This window comes from Solea solea, chromosome 4 (genome assembly GCF_958295425.1).
Source record: "Solea solea chromosome 4, fSolSol10.1, whole genome shotgun sequence".
Classification (NCBI taxonomy): Eukaryota; Metazoa; Chordata; class Actinopteri; order Pleuronectiformes; family Soleidae; genus Solea; species Solea solea.
In genome coordinates, this window is record NC_081137.1 from 8,350,109 (window position 1) to 8,367,410 (window position 17,302).

The following is a 17,302-nucleotide window of genomic DNA, read 5'->3' on the forward strand; positions in this document are numbered from 1 at the left end:
CAATAAAGACAATTAAAAGGCCTCTGCGTCTGAGTCCTCTCTGATCCGTCTTGTTATCTCCTCTAAAACTTGGTGTTTTTAAAGGGTGAGTCCACCAAAATACCACTCTGTCTAAATGCTTTTAAAGGTTCAATCCACATTTTTAGATTTTATAACGCAGGTGTTCGGAAGGGGGAGGGGGCATCAGGGAGTGGGAGGGGTTTATGAGTTATTCTCTTTCAAAGGGTGTACCACTCAATCCTTTACCAGCACAAGTCCTGCACGCGAAGACACATACCGCAAGAACTGCAGGCACACTCGAAATTTCGGCACGGAATTGCGGAAATCTAGTTCCCCTTTTCTCTCCATTTTTTTCTCCCTCTCCTACCATCTTGTCTTACCCTAATGCTGATAAAATGTAACACCACTGTACCAGGCCTCTAGTTACATTTCCTTCACCGCTCCCTGAACTAGCATGTTTTCTCTCCCTTTGCTCCCTCCTTTTTCTTTTTCAATCCCACCCTCCTTTTCTCCATGTATTGCACGTTGTAATACCCAGTCACTCTCACAGACACAGAAGCAGACGGGAACTGAATACTGGTCGACATGCCGACAGGGGAAGGATTTAATTTAAAGGGAGCTTGAAAACGAGACACTGTAAGATAAAAATGTGATTCATTTCTTTCTTTTTGTGTATTGTCTTGCTCTTTGTTCCATTCTTTTCCTCCATCTTCACCTTTCCTAATCTCCCTTTTATCTGCATACTGTAGGCCTGTAGAGACTAAATAATTTTAGCTGTGGAAAGAATTCAATGATTTCTCTTTGCCCGCTCTGCTTTCACTATTTTGATACTGTACGTAACAGGCAGAAAGAGGCAAGCAGAGACTCTCTGCCCTGGGGACTTGAGCCTGCAATCCATGCAGCATGCAAGAAAGAGGAGGGGAAGAAATAACAGAGGCACAGACTCAGACAGAGAGGTGTGATACAGCAAGACTAAGTGCCAAGCAGAAACAGAAAGAAAATGTGAGACAGATGGAGCCAACAGACAGACAGACAGGGGAAGAAAAAGATGGGTAGTAGTAGAAGTGTCACATAGAGAAAGAGAGGTAAATGGTAGCAGACAGAGGGTCTACAGCAACAGGCGTTACGCATTTCTTCCTTTTATTCACTCTTGTGGCTGGTTTGATGGTGTTTAGTGCACAGTGTCTGAGCCTGATTCTGGATCATTCAATCATGATTGTAAAAATCTGCTGGTAGTGACACTTTCTATTTGATGATTTTAGGGTCTGATGTTAAGCAGCGATCTACATAAAAAAACAGAATGTTGAAACTGTGGGTACATATCTGCATTATTTGATTCTTAGTTACATGTGTGTTTAAGCATAGTCTAAGCCTGGGCTGTCACGGCATCGTAATCGTAATCGTAATAACGCATGTCACATTAGTTATTAGATACATATATGTATCTTACCTTTTTTATTATTTATATTGTTCTTCACTCTCACTGTTATGTGTCTGCTGAGCATGCACATAGCAGTGCAGGCCCAATGATCCGCTCTTTTTCTCTTGTGTATGCCAATTTCTACTGGTTGAAACCCACACCTACTATTTTACTTATTCACCCCCCCCCCCCCTTCTTTCTCTCTGGCTGCACATGGTATAGTCTTGCATGTCTGAGCAGCAGATGGCTAGACAGGAACAATCTGCTACAGCAGCCTTATGTACTAGACCAAATGCATTCTGTTTTCACTTTCTTTCCATTTGGTCTGGCCACATCCTCTGCTCCTATGTGCTTGGCTGACAGGTGCTGATGTACAGAGAGGACTGCAGCAGCCTACACCATGATCGGCTGGGTAAGTTTGTCTTCTTTCCTTCTGCCCATTCTTCACATCTAATCTCATCACCTACCCCAGCCTTGTATTCCTCCTCATCTTCATCTCACAGGTGGTCAAATCTTATTCAGTCCACCTGACAAATCCCTCCATCAAGTCAAAGCCACATGATTGACGTGTGGCCTCAGGGGTCTGCCGAGTCTGATGTGTGGAGATGGGATATCTAATGGGAAGAATGTAAGCATTTAGAAGCTTGAGCTTTTATGCTTCTAAATGCTTCTGTGAGTGAGACCCCGACAGTCCATTTTCAGTCTCTGCTGCTGCCCCTGTTGTCTGAGTTGTTGTGCATGTGCACAGCGCAGGATCATGGCATTTTTTAGCCAATTTTATACCACCACCATTAGCTGAGCTAATCTGTGACAGCAAAGGGTAGGCCAACATTTGCTGAAGCAGGAATATCTTTATGAACATCATGTGACAGTGCTGTCAGTCTGTGTGTGTCAATTCAGTCATGCACAAGTGTGTACTATGTGTGCGTTCAATCTCTTGCTCTTATTTCTGGCAAGATGCGCCTGTGATTTGCAGCATGTATCACTTTTGAGTCATGCACAGAACAGCATGATTGTATGATCATGCTGTACAATCACAGTATAAAAGTGTTATAGATAAACTAGTACATATGATGTACAGTTGTGCTTATCCTCACTGACTGAGACTGAGTCTGAGAGTAGAGACCATCACAAAGCAAGGAAGAGAGGAAAATGGAATTGTCCACTCGGGCATGGTGTCCAAGCAGCTGATGTACGACTGTATGTCACATAAGAAAAGCGGACAATAAGCAGTCTGTACCTCTCTCATTCCCTGAGACCCTAACTTGTGATTTTTTGCTGTCATGTGCACGGGTTGGGTTCTTGGGAGCTGCGAGGGGCACTCACACATCTCTGTGACCTCAAACCTCAAACTGAAATAAAATTAAATAAAAGGATAAGAATAGCATGGCAGAAAGACCGAAAGCACAGCAAAGAAGAACAACTTATCTTTTCTAGCTAGGCAGCCGATACAGGGAATGTTAATTTGATCCACCCACACAGAAAGATTGAACAAAAAAAAGGAAAATGATTGGGTAAATAAAACCCAATCATTCTGGGGTGCGGATGACGTGTGTGACATAACTAATGTTGCATGAACACAGCCAGTATCTTGTACTGTCAAATGCACATTTCTGTGTAGACAGTTGCTCTTTTGCAAAAACAGAAATGTCAGTAAATATGGACAAAATCATGGTGCACAAATTCATATATAAATTGTTTAGTGCTACACTTGATCATGTTTCCCTCCATAATTCTGTCAACAAAGCAGTCCACTGGCTCTTTATATACTAACTTGAGGGCAGCACAGAGTACTGGTGAGAGCATAATAATGAAAGCTCAGTACACTTGTGTTTGACCTCATGAAAATCCTCATCATGTGTTTGGATTTTTGTCACATGTGAACAGCAGTAAACAAACAGAGAAATGCAATTATAATTGAAAGTGCAATGAAGGGTCCAACCTTGTAATGGATAAGATGACAGTGGATCACAGTAAAATGTGATTGCTTGAATGCTTTTGTATTTGAATGGATGTCATAGATGAGTGTGACTGATGCTGTAACTTGTGAGCTGCTGACAGTACCATGCTGAGGTACCCCTGTGAGACTGCTTGCAGTTTTCTTAAAACTGGACTGTTTATACTATTGGTTGGGGATCTTTGATCACGGTAACAGTTTTATTTCCAATTTACCCCTCTCTTTGTCCAGACCAACTATTCTAAACCTTTAGTCTTCTTGTTCTCACCTTCATCATTTGTACAGTGATACTGTTTGATATTTTGCCACATAATTTCACAAGTTCAAATTTTTGTTCACCTGGCAGCTTTGATTCAAAGTCTTGAGGATGCAGATACATATCATATAAATATCATTATATGAAAAGTGCCACAGATTGACTTCAGCAGCATCTAAGGCAGATTATTTTAAGTAATCACTTGGGAACCCAAGTGTTCTATGAAGAGGTCCCAGGGGGTTCCCAGAGAAAAATAAAATTAAATATGAATATAAATTCATAAAAATGAAATTAAAGGAGAAACAAGTTCATTTAAATCACCTCCACAGGGAGCATATTGGCAATTATCGTATGGTATGATACCATATTTTGCCTCTACTATAAAATCCATGGTATTTCCTAGAATATCAGCTATATTAACTTTTTAGCTATGAGGAAAAAAGTAGTTAAAAAACCCAAGCCAAATATTGGTCAAAATTATAGTTTGTTAATCATTTTAAATTTGATTTTTTTTTTTTTATCTTTGTTGAGACATAATACACAACTTCACTTAATCACTTAGTTCATTCCATAGTTTGACTCACAGCCCTCTTAAATTATACTTCCCTCCCCTTAACTCAAACCATAACACGTTCAGTGAGGCTTTTATTCTTAACTCACAGATGTATTTCCAATGTTTTTAAATACATCATCTAAATACAACATCATAGGTTAAAGGCGCAGGACGTGATGAGCAATTGTGTTAGTAGCTTTGTGTTAACCCATAATTAAAGCACAAATAAGGACCCTATTAATCTTAAATAAGTGTACATAGGGGCGACAGCCTCTATTCCTTCATTTTTAACAAGTGTTTAACAAGTGAAGTTTTTGCAGATTGTTTTGTAATTATTCATAGCTTTTTAAAAATACCATCCTCTTTTTTAAATATTATACTTTCATGTATTTATCGATGTTGTAATTTTTCCACAATTTATAATAATAAAATAATAATAATAATAATAATACAGGACCTCCACAAGATTGTTGTCACACTCAGACAGGAAGGTTGTACGTGCTCATGCCCACACTCTTCTGCAAGCCATGGCTGCCAGTGCACCAGATGTGGAGATTCAAGACCCTGAGCTCTAGTCGAATCCACTCCTCCTCCTTGGCCTATTTAGAGTGCTGAGATGTTACGACGTTAACAAGTGGCCTATGTAACTGTATAAATGACTTATTCTTGACAAAAGGCAAAATAGTTGTGTTGTGCGCACATTTGAATGAAGTTTATTTATATAGCAACTTTCACAGATAAAAAAAAGTGCTTTATAGTAAATTAAATACAATAAATGATACATAAATATATAATGGATACAAATATAGACTCAAAGCCATAAAAACCCTTGTCTTACTAAAAGCCTGCTTGAATAAAATAGTTTTTAGCTGCTTTTTAAAAGAATCAACAGAATGTATGTTGCATAGTTTGAAAGCCACTGTCTGAAAGGCTTGATTCCTCTGGTCCTAAAGCTTGTGCAGGGAACAACAGTTTCTGACCTGAGGACTCAGGGTGTGGGTGGGTGTATGAGGTAGGATCAAGTCAGAAATGTGAGATGGAGCTTGTCAATGAAAAGTAAGCGCCAGGATTTTAAAATAGTCAAAAAAAACAGGGCAAAAATTTGAGGTATATATATCTATAAATATATATGTGTGTACATATACATGTATATAAAACATAAAATATTAATATGCGCACAAGTTATTAACTTATTTCGTGACATTTACAGAACGAAAGACGGCTCTTTTTGATGAAAAAAGTTCTAGCTTGTTGTCTACATCACTATGATTTAAAATAGGCACCTTATATCTATTTCTAACCAGTGAATTGATGCTAAAACTGGTGTGATGTGATCTCTCTTGTGTGTGTTAGTTAAAAGCTGTGCAGCAGCGTTTTGATCTAGTGGTCAGACGCTGATCAGACAAGTCAGACAGTGGTAATGGCAGGTCCGTGATTCCAACAGAGTGATGCCAAGACTGGAAAGGCTCTCCTCCAGGAAGTAGGGAGAGCCGAGGCTGCAGCAACAGGTGACTTGTCCACACCATGTCCATCGTACTCAAATACGGAGGATCTTCACATTTTCACCTAGATGTAGGCTCTGCAACCCCTTCATCCCGATCTCCTCTTGGGATTACTGGCACCCAGGTGGTAAACAGAAGCCGGTACTCAGGTGATGAGGGAGGACACTTAAGTTTGCCTTGTTCAGCAGAAACATGCAAGACAAACAGACATGCAGATGCTGACAGACAGAAGGAAGACGAAAGGAACAAGAAATGTACAGAATGTTTGTGCTGTAATTCCGAATTTCAAAAAGATTTATATTTATGTCATGTGTTTTGAAAAAAGTATATAATAAGCAAACTTTCACATGTGCATTCATGCTGTACTCACCAGCCTCTGCTGTTTTTTCAACTTGTGAAATGGCCCACCACTGACAGGAGTACAGATCGTTCTGTCTTACTGTGTCACAGTCTACATGGTGTGGATGTGTTTTACAACTCTACAGTCAGTTGTGATACATACAGCTGGACTCAGACATATGGAAATCATTTAAAAAGGGAACAAAATGAAGCAAAATGACCTGAGAAGTATTAAACTAACAATAAACTGGGATATTTTAAGCATTCATTTGCTAACTTGAGAGATTGAAAAACATATACTGTACGTAATGTTTGTTATCTTTCGCTTTTGATTAATTAGATCATTTAGTTCATTACTAAGCAGTAAATGTACCATATATTAACACATTAAAGAAGTGATGTGACCTGTGTCCATCGTTTTTTAAATGAGATTTGTGTGAATCTGTTCAAAACCAGAAAACAAATGGTCTAACATTAGACAAAACATTTTGCAGTTAAATATATGTTTAAATTGCACTCATACTGTCCGTCATGATTCATTTAATATGATTTTTGTTAAATACAGTCAGAGAAAACTGTTTTAATTTATGTGAGTAAATCACAAACAAACTCATCTGTGTGATGTGAGGGTACAGTGAGTCTTTGTCTTGGTTGCTGTGAGATGATCTCACTCGTGCTCTCATTGAGTCCTGAGATGCCCTCTGATTGCTGTACTCATACATGAATACAGCTCAGTCTTTTGCAGGGACTGTCTGCTGCTCCATTGGAGGCCGCTATTCTTTTGTTCTCACTTCCCTGCCTCCTCACCTATCAGTGCTCCTGTGGTCCTGGCGCCGCTCTGCCTGCTCCACCTGGTCTAAAGGACTGGCTCTAAAGCACTGTGATACTTGGCACCTACAGTAGGTGCCCTGAGCAGGTTATGCTTCAAGTTTCCTGTGTCTTTGCTCTCTGGTCAGCACTTACCATGCTCTCTGCTGCAGACTGAAGCCATCTTGTTACTCCCTGTACTGCCAGTCTGCTTGCCTCTGTTGCACTTAAACTAAATCATCTAACCCAACCTCAAGTATTTACCAGTGTCTCCCTCCCTCGCTCTCCTGCTACTCTTGGTTTGCTTGTTGCCAACACTTCCTTATGTGGCAAAATGGTGGGAGGTGAGGAAAAACCGACAACGCCACCTCAGGGAATTTCACCCCGAGGAAATAACTAAATAAATGTACTACTATAGCCCACGTTAAGTCTCCACATAGACTAAGGGCACAGGTTCGAAAAGCACGTGAGATGAGACGTGAGTCCAACAATAAGTCAATATTTTATTAACAATCTTTAAAAATACCAGTAGTAAAAGGAGTCAAACAGTGTTTTAGTATTAGTTGGGACAATGTAGACTACTTGCCCGCAAAGCTCCGCTTAATAAAAAACACAAGGCTGGACCAGGGCTGGGGGCTGAGAGGGAAATCTGAGACGGAAAAGGGGTCTTAATATACACCACAGTGATTACCGTACACCTTCCGGATGACACCCAAGTGCGAGGGACCAATGACGGACACCACCACCAGGGGACCAGCCGCTATCTGCCCCACAGCTCCTGCCCTGCAACAAAACACAAAATGGATCAGCGGAGTGAATGCCAGCAGCTCACAACCACACACACACACACACACACACACACACACCTAATACAAAATGGAATAGAATAAATCAAAAATGAACATGCACATAAAACAGAATACAAAGAAATAAACAATAACATGCACAAACACAATCTAAATAATTCACAAGGCACTTTAAAGAACAAACCAAATAATCAAATCAAATTAATCGAATAGAGAAAACATGCAGTAATTCAAATCAAAACAACTTAGTCAAAAATAAACACACAAACAACTAAACAAAAATAAAGCAACTAACAAACTGAAACAATATTCATAACTATAATTTAAACCATCACAAAATTGTACTCGTCACGAAAGTAGTGGTAGTAGTAGTAGTAGTAGTAGTAGTTGTAGCAGCATGAACTAAAACAATAAAAGAAAAGAGGGAGACAAAACAGCAGTCGGCCACGGCTTGGAGGCTGACGTTTCTAGAGGGCCGCGGCACCGCGATTCACACGCTGGCCCAATTACCTGCCAAGCGAGCAAAGAGCAAAAATACTCAATCTTAACATGGTGTAACAATTTAAAAACACACCAGGATCAGCCTGCATATACAGTACCTACCAGAGGATAGCAGCGCAGCGCTTCCGACTCGTGAGGAGAGGGAGAGCGAGAGAGAGAGGGAGCGCACGGCTCACTTGCCGTCCACGGCAACTAAAGACCAAAAAGCCATTCAGTCAGCGGTCCAACAAGAGCTACCAGGGGCCAGAGCATAATGTAGCCAGCTTACCTTCCGACACTGATGTGTTCACCCACAGTGGAGGGAGCACACTTCAGCTCCGCACAGACAACGCAGCAGACTCTGCACACAACAGAGTGGAAGCGTGACACCACTACCACTCGCCATAACTTCATCACTGCATTCAATAATCCTACCAGCGTAACCTACCGCACAATTAGGGAGTATGGATCACCGATCTGTCACGGCCACGCCAAACCACGATCTGACTGATCACAGCATCCGGGAGGAAGGTATGACGCACATCAAAGGCGCAGTTACCTGCCCATATATATAACAGTGGGCGGCACTGCCCCGCAATTACGCAATGACGCAATGATTGATTCTGTCGGTGATGGAAAGGTGCTGAAGGTTCTTCTCATTATTTTTCTCTCAAATGAATCGTGTTTTTGAGTGCTTTCCCATACCCCAAATCTCATGGATTTTTGCAACTGCATCAATCCTGGTGCAACTGTGCAAAGTTGGATTTTCATGTCAAAAAAAACAAACCATTATAACTTTGCGACTCCTGGTCCGATCTGAACCAAACTTGCTAGGAAAGATGATTGTCTGGCCCCGAAGACATCTATATTAAAAAATTCAATTTCAATACACAATGTGTATTACTCTGTTGTATGTTTGCAGTCTGAGGAACCATCTCTCAATGTGGGCACATGGTTTGGACTTGGGACTGTATATAACTTCCAATGGCCAATGGTCAATGATTAAATCAAATTCTCTGGCATAGATATATGGATGTAGCCTCTCACAAGCCCACACTCGAACTAGGGCTTCTCGTTCTGTCTGAGAGTTTTTCCGCTCACAGTCCGTCAAGCTGCGGCTCACGTAGCACACCGGTACCTTGTTGGTCCTGTATGACTACCGCTCCTAGACCCACTGGACTTGCATCCACTATCACTTTAGTTGGTGCTTACTTGTCGTCAGTAGCGTACCGTGGGGTTTCAGTCAGGGCCTTCAGTAAAAAAAAAAAAAAAAAAAACATGCACAAACACCGACTATATTCACGAGACAGTTGATCTGCAACAACCATAGCGCACACGCACCTATAGGCTACTGCATCATTACCACCACATCTTCCGTTATGTCACTCAGCAACCGCAATTTCACAAGCCACTATATGACACAAAAACAAGCTTCCACATAAGCATAGGTGTCAGCTACGCGGGGAACACGTCCCCGGCACTATTTATGATCAACAGTTTTGTCCTCACCACTTCTAAAAAAAATTATCAATTTATCATTAACACTGCAACTACCGTAAATGATGTACCTCTTCGGTGTAGGTCTTCCTATTGAAATAATTTCCTTCTTTTCTCCAAACGATCGCCGTGAAAAGTGCACACGAAGGAGATCAGAAACATGATCGATCGGTGGTGTTAATGCAGTGGCCATAGCTTACTTCAAAACCCGCCAAAGGTTCAAACGTAGTTGATGACAACAGCAGGGGCTAGCGCCAGACACATCACTGGGCCTGGGGCGTTCTGTCACTATGCATCACTTTTTGATTGGCTGACGACACACGTCAGTCAAAGTTATAACCAAATAAGAAATGGCAGCTTCAAAGAAAGGCCAGCAATGATACGAGAGCAGGTCCACGGAGCTATGATGCGTTTATCGACATCCAGGAAAATCCAGCTCAGCTTCACAAAAAATAACCATATTCTTTCTGGAAATATAATCATAACATACTGAAAAAGTAATTGAATTCAGACACTTTCAGACACACATTAATTTGATTATTAAAATAATAATAATAATAATAATAATAATAATAATAATAAAAAAATATACTTTTTTGATATTGTCAGGGCCAGCAGAGAAGGCCCTATGGAATGAAACAAAAATAGTATTACCAACTTCGTAATGTTCAACAATATCAAAAAGTATGTTTTTAACCTTTAACTGAAAATGAATCCTCATTCACAATCATGAAGTATCCCTTTTAACCTGTTTTAGCTCAATGACAACCTCAGAATACAGTGCAATAAACAAACATATTTAACTTAAAATTCAATATTTTTAACTCTCATTTTACTGCTTTAACCTCAGAAATTGTTATTAATACACAGAAAAAACACTCATGACACTCAGCTGGTTTTAATGCAGGTAACGTCTCTTTAGTAACTGTATGCAGACACCCTGTAGCAACTCCTACTGGCCATAAACTGCTATAACACAAATGTCACTTTAACCTCCTGACGACTAGTAGTTCAAATTGTACTTCGATCTGAATTGTACTTCAGATCGGTCTGACTTCAGATCAATTCAATTCAATTCACTTTATTTGTATAGTGCCAAAACATAACATACATTATCTCAAGGCACTGTACACAGACAACATCATGAACAACATCAAGAGAAACCCAACAATTCACACAATGAGCAAACACTAGGCATCAGTGGAGAGAAAAAACTCCCTTTTAACGGGAAGAATTATCTGACAGAACCAGACTCAAAGATGTGCCTTGACCGGTTAGGGTAAAAGGAAAAATGGGGGACAGAGGAGAGGTGGGGGACAGAAAGGGGGGAAAGAAAGGACAAGAGGGAGAAGAGGGAGAGACAGAAGAAGGATACCACGAGCAGATACACAACAATTGTATAACGTCACTGGCGAATGTCACCACTCTGGTTGTAGTTGCTGAGCGTATCAGTTGAGAATATGGCAAAGGTTTAGCGAGTGTTTGCTCTGTTCTGGGTTGTGATAAACCATACAAGAAGCTCAACAAGCTCCCGCCAATGAGCAAAGAAAAGCTCAGTGGATGCTGTTCACTTTTGATGGGAATATCCCTGCTAGATTTCCCAAATACCTCCATGTATGTGGCAACCACTTCACGGAGGATTGCTACACAAACTTTGGGCAATATAAGGCTGGACACAGCACCAAACTTCACCTGAAGGAAGGAGCGGTGCCAACAATATGTGCTGAGTTACCTGAAGCAGAAGTATTATTTACAAACCGTAAAACTGTCTTTGTGTGCTTGTTCTGTCGAGCGGATGCGTGTAGCTTAGCCTGTAGCCGGCTATCACTAATGCTAAAATTAGCGATCACTAATTAATAATAATTAATAATAACCAGGAGGTTATTGACTTCAATTCAGTACTGTACTCCCATCTTTTGCACTAATTTAATTTAATTTTATTTATTTAATTATACCACTACCTATTTAAATTCAAATTATATTATTCTATTTGTTTTAACTCTTATAATCACACAGCACCTTACCTCCAGAGGTTTTAAAGTTTAAAATTTTATATTTTTTAAGTTTAAACTGCTGGTTCTTTCTTTTTTTCTTTTTATTGTTGGGCCGACCGGGTTCTGGAGAGACTGAAATTTCGTTCTGACCTCATGTCTTAATGTGTGTTGGAATGACAATAAAGGAATCTTGAATCTTGAGGAAAAGAAGAGGCGACAGTAAGCACCCCTGACGTACTCCTGTCCTTACATCAAAACTCTCTGTTAGCTGTCCTGCATGCGCTACCCTACACTTCATGTCCCTGTATGTACTCTGGATTAGAGATATAAACTTCTCTGGTATACCGTAGTGTCTTAACATCTTCCACAGGGTGGCTCTGTCTATACTGTAACGCTCACCCCAGTGCCGCAGCGTTGAATAAGGAGGCGATTACTGGCTTGCAACTTATGTGCATTTATTTGCAGCAAAACACAGATTAACTCCGGTCACTGTTGGCCGTGACCACGCTATACATTTTAGCAACCACAACAACATGCCAGAGCAACAACATCCACCTCGCGTTGTCTCACCCCCTCTCGCGAGACAGTCCCACCACAACACGTCTCCACCGAACCACAATAGTGCACAACACAAAACATCTGTAACCATTTGCATAACTGATGAACTCATAACAGAAACACATTAACTCAGCTCATTACACAGCTCCCCCTCAACAAAGTCCCTCGTCCGGAGGGACTACACAAAGTCTCTGAGATGGCCCGGCCGACGTCTCCATCTCCGTGGCCGTGAACAAGTGGGAGACCCAGGCGCCTCTGCCTGGAGGGTGGGTCTATGTCCCTGTGCAGTGAAAGGTGTGGTGGGAAGGGGAAAGTACGAGTTTGAACAGGGGGGTCAGTCACTGTCTCTGGGGAAGTATGTGCAGGGGGAATAGGGCTTTGATAGGGCTCGTGGGTGTGTCTGCGTGTACTGGTTGTGCCATCGCCCCTCCGCACAGGCGTTTGGGAAGGCAGGGAGTCTCCTCTGTACGGGGCCAATCTGTCTCTGTGGAGTGCTACCTTCTTCCTTTTTCCTGGCAGCTGGACTGGGTACACCACTTCACCCAGCCGCTCCATCACCTGACAAGGCCCCACCCAATGACAGTCCAGCTTGGGACACCGTCCTTTCTTTCTGCGTGGGCTGTATACCCAAACCAGCTCTGCGGCTTGGAAGTGCCTCCCCTTTGACCTTACGTCGTAGTTCCTTTGTTGTCTCATGCCCGCTTTCTCCAGCTGGTCTCGGGCAAAGTTTTGGGCAGACTCCATCCGATCCTGGAGTCTCCTGGCGTACTCTCTCCCTGGGGGAACAGCAGGGGTATCAGGGGGTTTTGCCAAAGGCCACCTCCCCTGGTGTCCTTAGCTCCCTCCCCAACATGAGGAGGGCAGGCGTGCATGAGGTGAACTCCTGAACATCAGACCTGTAGGCCATGAGGACAAGGGGCACATGCATGTCCCAGTCACATTGATGCTCAGCAGTGAGAATTGCCAGCTGCTTTGCCAGGGTCCTGTTGAACCTCTCAACGAGGCTGTCGCTCTGGGGGTGCAGCGCTGTGGCCCGGTTCTTGTGCATGCCCATTCGCTCACACATGGTGGCAAAGACCTGAGATTCAAAATTCCTCCCTTGGTCACTGTGGATGGTTTCTGGTGCCCAGAACCTGCTGGACATGCCCTCTACGAGAGCGTTAACTAGTGCCTCTGCTTCCTGATTTGGTAATGCGTACGCCTCAGGCCATTTTGTAAAATAGTCCATGGCAACCAAAACATACCGGTTGCCTGTATCCATGTGGGGAAATGGGCCCATGACACCCACAGCTACTTTTTCCATGGGAGCCCCCACTGCCTGTTGCTGTAGCTGTGCACGGGACTGGTCTGTGGGACCCTTGTAGGCTGCGCAGAGGTCGCAGCGGCAGCAAAAGTCCTCCACGTCCCTTCTGGCCCGCCCCCAGTAAAATCCCTGACGCAGCCGGTGGAGTGCTTTGGCAACTCCGAAGTGCCCCGCCCCTGTGGTCCTGTGAGATGTTCTCAGCACAGCGTCTCTCAGAGTACTGGGGACTATCACCTGCCATCTTTCCTCTCCCATTGCAGGCTCCTTCCAGGCTCTCTGCAGCACCCCATCGCTCACTCTCAGCACATGGAGCTCCCTGTCACCTCTTCCCAGGGGGTCTTTGTCCTGCTTCAAACCACTGTCGCACTAGTTGTATGTCCCTGTCTTGCTCCTGTTGTGTCTGCCACTGAGCCACATCAACCATATGCGTTCCCCGGCAGACTGGTCCGGCCCCCTTGTGCCTGGGGCATGCCTCCTCCTCCATAAGGACCTCTCTCTCACATGCTTCCCTCCGCTCACAGTATCGGCAACCCCCCCAGGGCGCAGGGGCTGTGGGACAGGGCATCTGCATTGGCATGGCTGGCTCCGGCACTGTGTACCACTGTGAAAACAAAGGACTGCAGCATTTCAATCCAGCGTGCAACTTGGCCCTCTGGTTCTCTGAAGGACATCAGCCATTGAAGCGCTGAATGATCTGTCCTGACAGTGAAGGGGTGGCCACACAGGTAGTATTTGAAGTGGTGTCCAAGTAAAGCCCCTGCCCCTTTGCAGCAGGTGGTACAGGGGGATGCCGTGCAGGAGAAACCACGGACAAACTTCTTATAATATGAGGCCAGGCCAAGGAAGCTCTTCAGTTGTCGTTGGTCAGTGGGTGTGGGCCAGTCTCTCACTGCATGCACTTTCTCTTTCAGTGTGCTGATACCTTCTCCCCCCAGTCTGTGGCCAAAAAACTCCACCTCCTTCCTCATGAAGCGGCACTTTTGGGGGTGTAATTTCAGGCCCGCCGCCAACACTCTCTGCAGCACCAGCCTCAGCAACTCCAAGGTTGTTTGGAAGGACCTCCCATGGGCCAGGATGTCATCCAAATAGACCAGACATCTCTGGTACGGGATGCCAGCCAGCACCTGGTCCATGAGTCTTTCAAAGGTGGCTGGGGCATTGCACAGGCCAAAACTGAGGACCCGGAACTGCCACAACCCCCTATTCATGGAGAAGGCAGTCTTTGGTCTCGCTTCAGGGCTGAGGGGCACCTGCCAGTATCCGCTTCGCAGGTCGAGTGAAGAGAACCAGGAGGAGCCAGACACCAAATCCAGTGACTCATCAACCCTGGGTAATGGATATGCGTCCTTTTCGGTCACCCCCTCTCGCGAGACAGTCCCAACACAACACGTCTCCACCGAACCACAATAGTGCACAACACAAAACAGCTGTAACCATTTGCATAACTGATGAACTCATCACAGAAACACATTAACTCAGCTCATTACAATACTGTCAAAGGCTTTTTCGAAGTCAATGAAATTAATGTATAGGGGAGAGTTCCATTCCAGTGACTGCTCTATTATGATGCGTAAGGTGGCAATCTGTTCGGCACAGGATCTGCTCTTACGGAAGCCTGCCTGCTCATCTCTCAGCTTAACATCCACTGCATCCCTCATTCTCACTAAGATAATTCTGTTGAAAACTTTCCCTGCTGTTGATAAAAGCATAATCCCCCTATAGTTATCACAATTACTGAGATCCCCCTTCTTTGGCAGTTTGACAAGTATACCCTCTCTCCACCCTGCTCCTTTTACGGGGATTGGTGATTGTGGGGTGGTTCTTCAGCCCTAGTCGAGCTGCCATCTCAAGAAGGTAGGGGTCTGTTGCCAAATCTGCCCCCCTCATCACCCTTACATTACTCCACAGACGTCGGAACTTCTGGCTGATGCATATGTGGTCGATCTGGTTTTCAGTGATACAGTCTGGAGATCTCCAAGTGGCTTTGTGGATTTGCTGGTGCATGAAGATGCTGCTTCCTATCACTAACTGGTTGAGTGCACAGGTCTGTAAACCTTTCCCCATTCTCGTTCATCTTACCTAGCCCTTGTGTTCACATTACCTCCTCATGACCTGTGTTATCCGACCCTATCTTGGCATTGAGATCCCCCATAAGTACCGTGATGTCTTTGTTTCTACTCTTGTCCAGCTCAGCTTGTAGTTGCTGGTAGAAGGCATCTTTCTTCTCTTCCTCCGCATCATTTGTGGGAGCATAGCACTGTATGACCCTAAAGTTGATGCTGCTTTTCTTTGTGGCAAACTTGGCAGAGATGATACGTGAGCTGATGGGTTCCCAGCCGATGGTGTGGGAAGTGTGTGTGTATTTGCCTGTATATCTTGAGACACCCAAGATATGCAGGTAAAGATAAAGACTTGTGTAATCTTAGAGTAGGGAAGAATTTGTAGTAAAATTGGTACAGATTCAAGAAAGCTAATGAAGGAGGAAGCCTTTTTTTTGCATTATCCATAAAATTGTTTTATCCTCTACTATTTTCCATACCAGGGTCGTTTTAATCACTGTGGCAAGTGGTTCAAACCTGGTGAGGAAAAAAACCTTTCCAGATGTAATTGAAATGAAATGGATATTATAAATACATAGTGATAACTGATACTGTTTTTCTTTCAAATACATAGTATAAAATGTATAAAAAACTGTTTTTACCTAACAATCACAGTAAAAGATTTGTCTTTCATAAATACTTTTTGTTACTCAAGGTTCAGTTGCACTGTACAAGGTCGAAAAGATCCTGACTAACAAGAGGGTCCTGAAAGACATGGAGATGCTGAGCCATCACTACCAGTGACAAATCCTAAGTATTTACAGCTAGTGTTTTGTTTTTAAAAAAAATAAATAAAAAATGAAGTTTGAATTCAAAGTATAAACTAGAAAATACTGTCTGAATGTAATGTCATGGTTATATTTCAATGGCTATGTGGATGATCTGATGAAGCTGGTGTTCTGCCCCGCAATGGCCCATAGTCTGCCCGGTAGGTGTTGTTTATGCTCTGCAGTCCTGGATGGTGGATCATGCAATGTGGTGTGTCTGGAAGCTCATTCATTCTTCTAATAACCTAAGAGGGGGCATAGCAATACTGTTACAGTAATAGCATAAAGTGATTAGTTAAAAAATTGAATCAAGAGGATCACTCAGAGTGGTGGATTATTACAGTAAAAATCATAGTTACAGCCAAGATTTGAGAAAATTGAGCTATATTATGGTGGATGTAATGTCATAATTTCATTCAAAATATAGGCAAATTTGTACTACATTGCATTTTTAAAAAGAAAAACATAATCTAAAGTAACTTAGGAACATTGAGTAGTCCTTTTTTTACTACACTGAATTAGTTAATACTAGTAGGCAAAATAATACCTTCAGTGTCTCTTTACAGCAGACGTTCTCCACTTCTGTGGGCATCGATATGCAGTTCCCACAAGTGCACTTTTCAGAGAGACAGAGAGTAGTGTGTAAGAAAAGTACAGAAACACATTTCATAGATTCAAGAAGTCGTATTAGTCATTTAGATAAGTTAGTCCATTATTTGTCCTGCAGTGGGGAAATTTACATTGTTACAGCAGCAAGACAGTAAAGATAAAGATAATAAATAATAAACACGCATTACCCTAAGAGAAAATTACAATATAAAAAGACATTAACACATATACACAGTATGGACTTGATATTTACAGTATAAATATATTGCAGTTGTGTACAGTACTATATACAGTATACTGTATACAGTATACAGGTTTGCCTGAAGCTTGTGTTGCATGCTCACGGCTTACAGTA

At 42.7% G+C, this 17,302-nt stretch overlaps 1 long non-coding RNA gene across 2 annotated transcripts; it reads left to right on the plus strand.

Moving 5' to 3' along the window:
* The first annotated feature begins 462 nt into the window (after positions 1–462).
* On the plus strand, positions 463–16,042 carry LOC131458427 (uncharacterized). Of its 2 annotated transcripts, XR_009240092.1 has the most exons (4): positions 463–636; positions 1,784–1,832; positions 15,230–15,326; positions 15,428–16,042. It is a non-coding gene; the product is annotated as an uncharacterized LOC131458427 (long non-coding RNA). The 2 variants fall into 2 exon arrangements; XR_009240091.1 differs by having other exon boundaries at positions 15,230–16,042.
* The last annotated feature ends 1,260 nt before the right edge of the window (positions 16,043–17,302 follow it).